At 34.5% G+C, this 9,411-nt stretch overlaps 1 long non-coding RNA gene across 1 annotated transcript; it reads right to left on the bottom strand.

Moving 5' to 3' along the window:
• Window positions 1-982: 982 nt before the first annotated feature.
• Window positions 983-3,604, bottom strand: LOC125661542 (uncharacterized). Its single transcript, XR_008798095.1, has 4 exons — window positions 3,427-3,604; window positions 2,499-2,513; window positions 1,826-1,960; window positions 983-1,092 (listed from the first exon to the last, which is right to left on the bottom strand). It is a non-coding gene; the product is annotated as an uncharacterized LOC125661542 (long non-coding RNA).
• Window positions 3,605-9,411: the final 5,807 nt, after the last annotated feature.

The raw sequence follows: 9,411 nt of genomic DNA, 5'->3' as shown, positions 1-9,411 counted from the left end.
CCCGGAACCTCCCGGGCGGGCGTCCTAAACACTAAGACACCGTGACAGAAATGCGATAATATATTCTAATGTATGCGTTGAGAAAGTCCAATTGCTCATTGTGCAACCTTTGAATATTAAGTCACGCGATCCATCTTCAACCAATCAAATTAGGAGAAAAATATCCAACTAACAATAAGATATAATGATGATTTGAGCTGTTTTCTTTCTTGATAAATCTTACACATCAGTAAAGAGGAAGTGGTTTAAAATAATGATGCATTAAAGATTAGCCGATTGTTTTACGTCACATCGAAAACTTTTCACGTATGTTAAGAGGTCACCAGCAACTGATAAAGTACCACAAATTTAGACCTGTGCAGGGTCATAGCAATAATTAGTCTTACCTGACAAAGCCTGCCGTGACACGGAACCTCCGTGTTTGAGGTCATATCCGAATGACCTGTCATTCTCACTTCTAAATGTCGAGGGTCTGGTGAGGAAGCATTCGTTACCTACATGTATGTTTATGCCTAACGTTTGATGCGGCCATGGAACGAGTGGATCTCGAACTCACACCTCTCCGGTTACGAAACGAACATTCTATCATTGAACCACTGTAGCCTGTTCATACATGAAAGGTATTATAATGTTCTGAGTTGTGTATCATTGCGATTCTTTGTAAACCTGGCCGTTTCGTGTCTTTCTAAACCTTGCCGTTTCGTGTCTTTGAAAATCTGGCCGTTTCGTGTCTTTGTAAACCTGGCCGTTCCGTGTATTTGTAAACCTGGCTGTTTCGATTCTTTGTAAACCTAGCCATTTCGTGTCTTTGTAAACCTAGCCGTTTCGTGTCTTTGTAAACCTGGCCGTTTCGTATCTTTGTAAACCTGGTCGTTTCGTGTCTTTGTAAAACTGGCCGTTTCGTGTCTTTGTAAATCTGGTCGTTTCGTGTGCATCCAATGGTATATGAAAATCAATTAATACAAAGGAAAGAAAATGCATCTTATCAAAATGAGAAATTTAATACCAGCCCATAACAATAACAATCTATCATTACACCAACAGAGACGGGAACCAGCGAAGCAGACAGGAACCAGCAAATCAAAGGTGAACCTGAAAAAAAAAACGTATGAAAACAGTGTGCCAGAAACAACAAAATAAGTGTTGAATATCTTTTCACCACATGATTCCACGGAAGTTTTATTGGAGACCTAATCAGGAGGGGGATATCTCAAAGGGGAAGGCATTTGTTTAATTTCTACTACAATACAACACAAAGAATGTTACATACCGTATAGCGGGTTTATTCCGCGGGTCTATAATTTGGCGATTTGCTGGCTGAAGGGTATGCTGATAATTTTAGCGGAATAAATTTTGGCGGACAGGGAAGAGTTTTCTCTCTTTGAAACACTAAAGCCACAATTTGGTGCATATTTGGCGATTGAAATTTTGGCGGAAAGCTATCTAACCGTTACAATAAGCAAAAATTATAACCCCGCGGAAAAAAACCCTGCTATACGGTATTCAATTCCGACATTTCTCCAACTCTATCTACTGACGAACATTACATCTTGTAAGACGTATAAGTATAGCAGATACACATAGATGTACATACGCTTTGAATATATTTTTCATCAAATTACATGTAAATACTTAGGTAAATGCAGTTGTACGTAAATTTACTTATTCCTTATCCTGCCTCCTTTTTTTTTCATTTGTTTATTTATTTTATTGATAGTTTTTCCTAGAAAGTGTTGAGGGTTTAAAACAACAGATGTGATTGTAAAAAAAAAGGGGGGGGGCGTTGTCTCAAACAAAACCTGTATACATGCCATCATAGACTTACCCTGTCCAATATGCCGAGCCTTTTAATCAAAAAGTTCATCGTAAAACTCGTTGGCGAGGTAGCGCTGGTAGTAAGGATTATACGCAGATGGATACGCACGCTGTCCGTACCATGAGGGCATGTTCCATGGAAAAGCTGCAATCAAAAACAGCGAAATAAGCAAAGTAAAATATAACGATATGCAAAAAGAGGAAAATTCTAAAAATGTGCAAGGAGGGGAGCAAAACTAAATGCATCATCAATAACACAATTTAATGAGACATGCAAATATTCAGTGGTAGGGGGGGGGCATATTTTCTTAATGTGTTTGTTGAGCCTACTTTACAAAATATGACGTCTGTAATAACTCTATTCACATTGTATTCATTTCATTTAATGGTGATTTCATTATGTTGTAAATATCCAATACAAATTTATTACGATATTCTAAGCAAATGAGAAAACACAATAAAAGTTTTATTAACAAGTCTTATCATAGGACGGTCCCAAACTCTACACATGAATTATCTGGATCCGCCCCCTGATCATGATTGTAATGCGCATACATTACACGCACTGGATAGTTATGTAACTTAGCGAAAAAAATTCTCTAAGTCTTCTCTCTCTCTCTCTCTCTCTCTCTCTCTCTCTCTCTCTCTCTCTCTCTCTCTGAAAATATTTTTAAAATTCTTACCTGATATCACCTCAACTGAAATTTCCAAAATAAACAGAAAAGTTAGATTCAAATAGATGAGAACACACATATGATAAAAAACGGCCCTTCTACTATTACTAATACTACACTATTACTACTACTACTACTACTACTACTACAACTAAAAGTGATGCAACATATTTAGATTAAACATTAATTAGAAATACCTATGTTAATGACTATTTCACCTCTAGGGTTAATGTATACTATTGCCTAACTTTATTGGATTTTTACAATTTGATCACCTATATAAGTAATTCACACGTGCACCGCTTTCTGCATGAGTATCATGTGAAATACAAGTCACTTTATTAATATTGATTTGCAAGGTTAACGACAATACACTTAATTGTCCATCAAGGAGCTCTTTGCTACCTTACTTATTGAAAGAGTGCTTTACTGATTCTTACACATATTTACGATCATAAATTCATTGCATGCCTGCTAAGTGGCGGCTTTAATTCTCCAAACGAGACAAGCTACAAATTACCTGCCAAAATCAACTGAATTTTAATCAGGAAAGGTCTTTCTAATATGTGTTTCCTGCATATTGTTGAAAATCCAATTTTTATTTTAAAAATTTCAAACATAAGCAAGCATACGATGCAAATACATTTTTTTTAAACTCAACATGATTTATTGCAGAGAATCCGTATTTGAATTTTAAAACAGAAAACTAAATATTGTAAACATATATTCATGTGTCAAAGACTCTTCTGGTAACTTGGTATTTAAAAATTGCATAACTCTTAGGTGACACGAAATTTTAATTTTCAAAAATAAAATATCCTTCTAAATACTTCCAAAGAGAATTAAATATTTCGAAACAAATAGTCATTTAAAGAATTGAAATGTATTAATTAATATCAAGGATATTTTTTGTTTAAAACTGCATGATCATACTTACCAATAATTAGAACAAGGAAACAAACAAGAATTTCTCTCATCATGACGAGGTAAATATCGCTCTCTTACAGATCCCTAAGCAACCCTTCTTAATTCGTGAAATTGATTTAATCGAACCCTTTTTATATCGACTTCAGAGATACGTCACGCCTCCGATATGCTTGTCACATACACAATCCACTGGGCAGCGCCTGTCGCGTGAAAATTCGGAGTCTAGAAACTTGAATAATTATACAGAAATTCACTATAGATACCTCTGTCGTCATAGCGGTTCCGGGGCGTGACACAGGGAGTTTTATGAAAGCAATAGATTATTTTGAAGCACTCTAAATTTGAATTCCAGTTAATACATGGAGATTGATTGATAAAGGAAATGCATAAAAAAATGATAATCAAAAGCACCTGTTGTTAAAAATTTAGGTGTATTTTGGTAATGTACATTGCATCCCAAAACATGATTCAGTTTCTATGTGATTTTATTTACACACGACATTTACAAGTCTGTTAACATTTCTAGACTCACGGCGATGATATGTTCCTTTCTTTGCACTTTTAAAAATTAAAACTTCAACAAAAGATCATGAGTTAGGCTGCTTATTGATGACAATTCTACAGATATATTCTGTTCCAAGATTAAACAATTCAAGTATCACCTATTGAACTGTAGCGGGTAGTGTGGTACTCTTGCATACAAAATGTAGTTCGACAGATTTGCATTTCCTTTTGTTTTTTTGTTGTTGTTGTTGTGTTTTTTTGTTTTTTTTTTGTTTTTTTTTTTACATTACATAGAGTGTTGTTAGATCTATGTATAAATCAAAACGTGTGTGTGTGTGTATGAGAGAGAAAGAAACATATTTCAATCATGTACAAAGAAATAAAAACAGAGAGAGAGAGAATAAAAATATATTCGAGAAGCAATATTTGATAAAAACAGCTTTGGCTGCTGCATGTCATTTAAACATTCCACGTTTATATCCAGCTCCGATTGATCCGGTCTGATGTATGCAGTAAACATTATAATGTTTTTCTACCTAAAATACATCCGAATTTAACACACTCACATATATATATATATATATATATATATATATATATATATATATATGATATGTTTAAATCGCATTATCATTACAGAATATAGAGGGGTTGCCTGTGATGGGACATGCACTCTAAATTAGTTCTAGTCCTTGCGGGAAAAACATTTCATTGAAATTTGATTACATCAACCATTTCTAGGCACATTTCAATTTGTATACACCATGATTCGAGTCTCTAGATTATGTCAAATGCAGAAATTATGTAAATGATGCGGTCAAGCTGACCGTACCACATTTGTTCCTGACCAGTTTCCAACCTTTGTCACGTGATCACAACCTTACATTGTAGATCTATATGATTTCCTGTCTCTCTAATTTAATTGTGTAGTTTCTAATTAGTAAATATCATAGGTTATGGATGTCCAGAGTTTTCATCAAATTGACAATTTTTCCTAGATTCCTTAAGTTCAACGGCCTCTATAAGCTTCAAAGGACATACCAGATCTGCTTTTCTACATAAAGGAACACTAATATATGTTAACGTAACACTACCACACCGGGCGTCGGGAAAGGTCTCAAGTTCAATCAAGTTGAAGAATGTTAATCTGTTATACAAATAAGGTAAAAGTAGAATCAGAGGACAGAGTGGGGATTGCGGTGACACGATTCTCAGGTCTTCCTCAAACAAATATATCTGGTACACTTGTCAGCTATAAATGTCAACGGTTACATTACCAATTTTATGATGATTAAATCGTTTTATCTTGTAAATAGTATACCTCCCCCATCCCCCTCACCTCCAATCCTTGTTCCTTTCTACAAATTTCAAAACTGAAGAATTGTTGAAAGAAATTAATGCAAAGAATACATTTTATATATGTACTAAAATACGTGAATAATCTGTAAAGGACTACATGTATAAAGTCACATTTTGAAATAAAACTATACTATTGTAATATAATATGACAGTAAGTCCCGTCTTCAAAATAACTTCATTATTTAAGCAGTGAATCGTTGTTGCTGTTTTTTCCTTGTTTTTTGTTGTTGTTGTTGGGTTTTTTTTAATGATTTTTTTACACTGATTTGACTACGGATAACTCCGTTTACCTGATCAAGATATAGGGCAAATGGCGAATGTCACCGGTCGGTAGGGGATGCTCACTCCTCCTAGGCACCTGATCCCACCTCTCGTGTGTGCAGGGTCTGTGTTTGTCAAACTATTTATTTTGTATTGCGTATAGGAGTTATGAGATTGATTTCTGTTCGTTATCTTCGCCTTTCAGATGGAGTCTCAAATCTGCAACGTGGTGTGCATACAAATTGAATAACTCGCGTTAGCGCGTTATGAAAATTTGTTTGCGCATACTGTTGCAGTTATGAGACTACATATTTAAAAAAAAAAACAATCCATCGCTTATATTTACGCTTTTGAAACCTTTTCTTAACGTGTGCATTTTCATTTATATCTTAAATCTCCCGCCTAATTCTTTGGGTGAGTAGCGATTAACGAAACAGCCATGGAAAGCAAAAGTGTGATGTCATATAACGTAAAAGAAAGGAGTGTGCAATACTGAATAAATATAACAGTCCAGTTCTTGAATTGATTAATTTTTCAATTAAATATCATAAACATAAACTTATTAACAAAGTTGTACAATTTGAACTGGGTTTAAACATGCAGTTCATATATTTTCAAACTTATCTAATCATAAACAACGTAGGTACAGTCACTCTAGGTGCTAGTCGGCCATGTTGTCACTTCCAGAAATTGATAGTACAATTACTGAAAGAAGAATTGGTGAAAAATCCCGCACTTAAATTAATTGCTTGTGTTTGTTTGGTGATATCAATCACATTAGAGGTAAGATAATCTTCTCTGGTATCGAATGAGGTGTTGTCTGAAACAGGAATGGACAACAAAGTTTTGTTTTCATTATGCTCACGTGAGGACAAGCACAAAAAGTGGTAGTTTTGTCTGTAATGATAATAGTAGGGGTCTTATACCATACCTTCCCCCTAATATGGCGTAATAATGATATTAATAGGGGTGGAATGGTATAAGACCCCTACTATCATTATCACAAAATCACCAGTTCCTGTGGGCCGAGATGCTAGATGCAAACAATATGTTTGACAGTGTTTTTACGCCTAACATATTATACATATAGTGATTCGGTTTTTGCATTCATAAGCAAATATACTCTATAACTCTCTAATGCATTTCATCAATGGATTAAAGAGTAAATGTGAATATTTCATTATATCTATATTTTCAGTTTTATTTCTTTCGACATCTTTACTTTTTTGTGATGACAAACATTTTCTCATGAATGCGATGGAGTTATGCACAAAGTGTATATGCGATAAAGCGTTCCATGAGGTGCATTGGCGTTAAGTGTCACCGTTCTTGCAATCATTTATTTCCAAAAATAAGTTTCTTAAATGTCGCTTTAAAAAAGTACGCAAGTGTGGTAAAAAACAATTCATTAAATATATGTCATGTTGGTCCGGGGGTGGGGGGGGGGGCAAAAAAATTTGAGCCGGCATATTTTACTGATATCATATATTACTGTAAATTCCTAATTATATGCGAGGAACTTATTATCGTGTAATTTCGCGAGAAGGATCAATCGCGAAATAAAATTATTCGCCTTTAATTTCATATTGGTAAAATACATGTAAAAACTGTTGATCAATAGAGCACTCGTGAATTTATGCTCTCGCGATTTGATGTGCACGACTCATTTTGTGATATTAAATACTCGCGTAAAATAACGAATTTACAGTATGCATTGACGGCTTGATCAACGAAGGGTGTGAAAATGATATCTGATCCGAATGATGTCTTTCATCATTTCAACACGAAACCTTTTCCATTATTAACCGAATTTTAGCAAATTGAAAACAAAGTTTCATGTTGTGCCGCCCTAGAATCTATTACAATCTAATCTTAATACCTTGAAATTCAGAGGACCGACCTGAATTGTTCATTATATCCAAAATTCAATATAACCGATGTAACATTGAATGGATAGGTGTATATAACTTTAGTATAACAGATGATTCAATATAAGCGACTTCAATATGCATGGAGTAGACTGCATTTCTAAAAATATCATTATTGACACTATCTGTGTACATGTATACATTTTAAAATAAAGATATATACATATATTAACAATGAAGCGAGTCTAAGGCAATGCACAGTGACTTGTGCGGGGCGGTGATATCTAGATCTCACATTAGTTCATTTCAGAGGACCAACGTCATTTTCAAGATTTTACCCAATCCTTGTCGTTTTCAAATATATATGCAATATTCATGAAATATTTGAATAAGAATATATATACATGCTGAATTATCATGATTCAAAATGATTTGACAAATATTTCCTCTAAATGAAATGTAAATAATCCTTTATTTCTGTGTCTCTTACAAAACATTTTCAAGTGCCATGATGACTCGTTTTTACCCTGACATTTAAAATTCTTAATTTGTAATGGTAATTAACTTTGCCCCAATAACAAGTGTCATCAATGTGCACGTCGTCTGAAAAATAAAATTAATTTAACTCTTCGTTAAAATACAATTCCGTCTATAAATAAATTATCCCTACACTGTTCATTTTGGTTGGGTAAAGTGAAAATGTTTATTTTTTTTCCATATCAAGTCCTTTGAGTACGGGGGTTGATGAACAATTTGTCTATCATCGGTAAATTTTAGTAAAATTCGCTGTTCCATCGTGACAAACTTGGGGAGGAACGTATTTACTAACAAGGAAATACCAACAAGATTTAATCGTGCAATCGTCTCTGGAAAGGTAAAATTCGGGTTTCTTGTCAATATCGTCTTCCCTTTTTGTTTAATCTCCTTTTGATATTTACTTCTTTTTTTTCACTTCTTGTCCACCCCCTCCATTCCCCCATCTTTTAGTGGTGTCCCTGTCTTCTCTACCAGACATATGGCTAATTGCGATTGCAATCTCTTTCCCAAGTAATTAAATGTATCTCAGTTATATTGATAAAAAAAAAAAGCGATTACTTGTAATTTAATTTAATCAATTAAGAATTTTACTGTAAGCAATGCTTATTTTCTGATTACTTTTTCTAATTATGATTATGCATTACAATTGCATGTATCAAACATTCTTAATGTTTTCAATCTTCCCCAAGTTTTAAAAAACAAGTGCATTGGGCAATCTTTTCATCTATAGAATTCGAACCATTATCCCCTTTCACTCACAAGCAATAAAATTGCATATTACTACCCCCAGGTTATGCGTTTTCTTAAATTCTCAAAGATTTATGTATCTTATTAAATAATCACACATATATCAAACTACGTCTTGATAAATAATCAAATGTAATCGTGAAGTATCGTCATCACTTCAGAAAAGGTAATTGTAATTCAATCCTCTTCTATCCATCGGAGAGGTAAATTAATTTAAACTTATGAAATTTCAAAAATAATATTAATTTAATCAGTTACATTTCATCTCTATTGACCACGTGTATTATCTACACATGTGTATGCGTAATTGTTTTAAACTATTTCAAGTGCTGGCCCAACCACCAATGATATATCGATTGACTGGTTGAAAATTGTGTAATATCCCGCTCGAGAATATTTCACTCATATGGAAACGTCACCACTGCCGGTGAAGGGCTGAAAAATTTAGGCCTATGCTCGGCGCTTATGGCCATTGAGCGGGGGGGGGGGGATCTTTATCATGTCACACCTGCTGTGTCACGGGACTTCGGTTTCTGCGGTCTCATCCGAAGGACCGCCTCATTTAGTCGCCTCTTACGACAAGCAAAGGGGTACTGAGGACCTATTCTAACCCGGATCCCCACGTGCCAAAAAATCACAACATACACGTACACGTACATCGTATGCCAAACAAACGAAAACCACGAACGACAAGCATTTAAACAAAATCCCACTATATA

Source organism: Ostrea edulis, chromosome 8, assembly GCF_947568905.1.
Source record: "Ostrea edulis chromosome 8, xbOstEdul1.1, whole genome shotgun sequence".
NCBI lineage: Eukaryota > Metazoa > Mollusca > Bivalvia > Ostreida > Ostreidae > Ostrea > Ostrea edulis.
The sequence above is the reverse complement of the archived record's forward strand: the minus strand, read 5'-3'. Positions and strand labels throughout refer to the sequence as shown.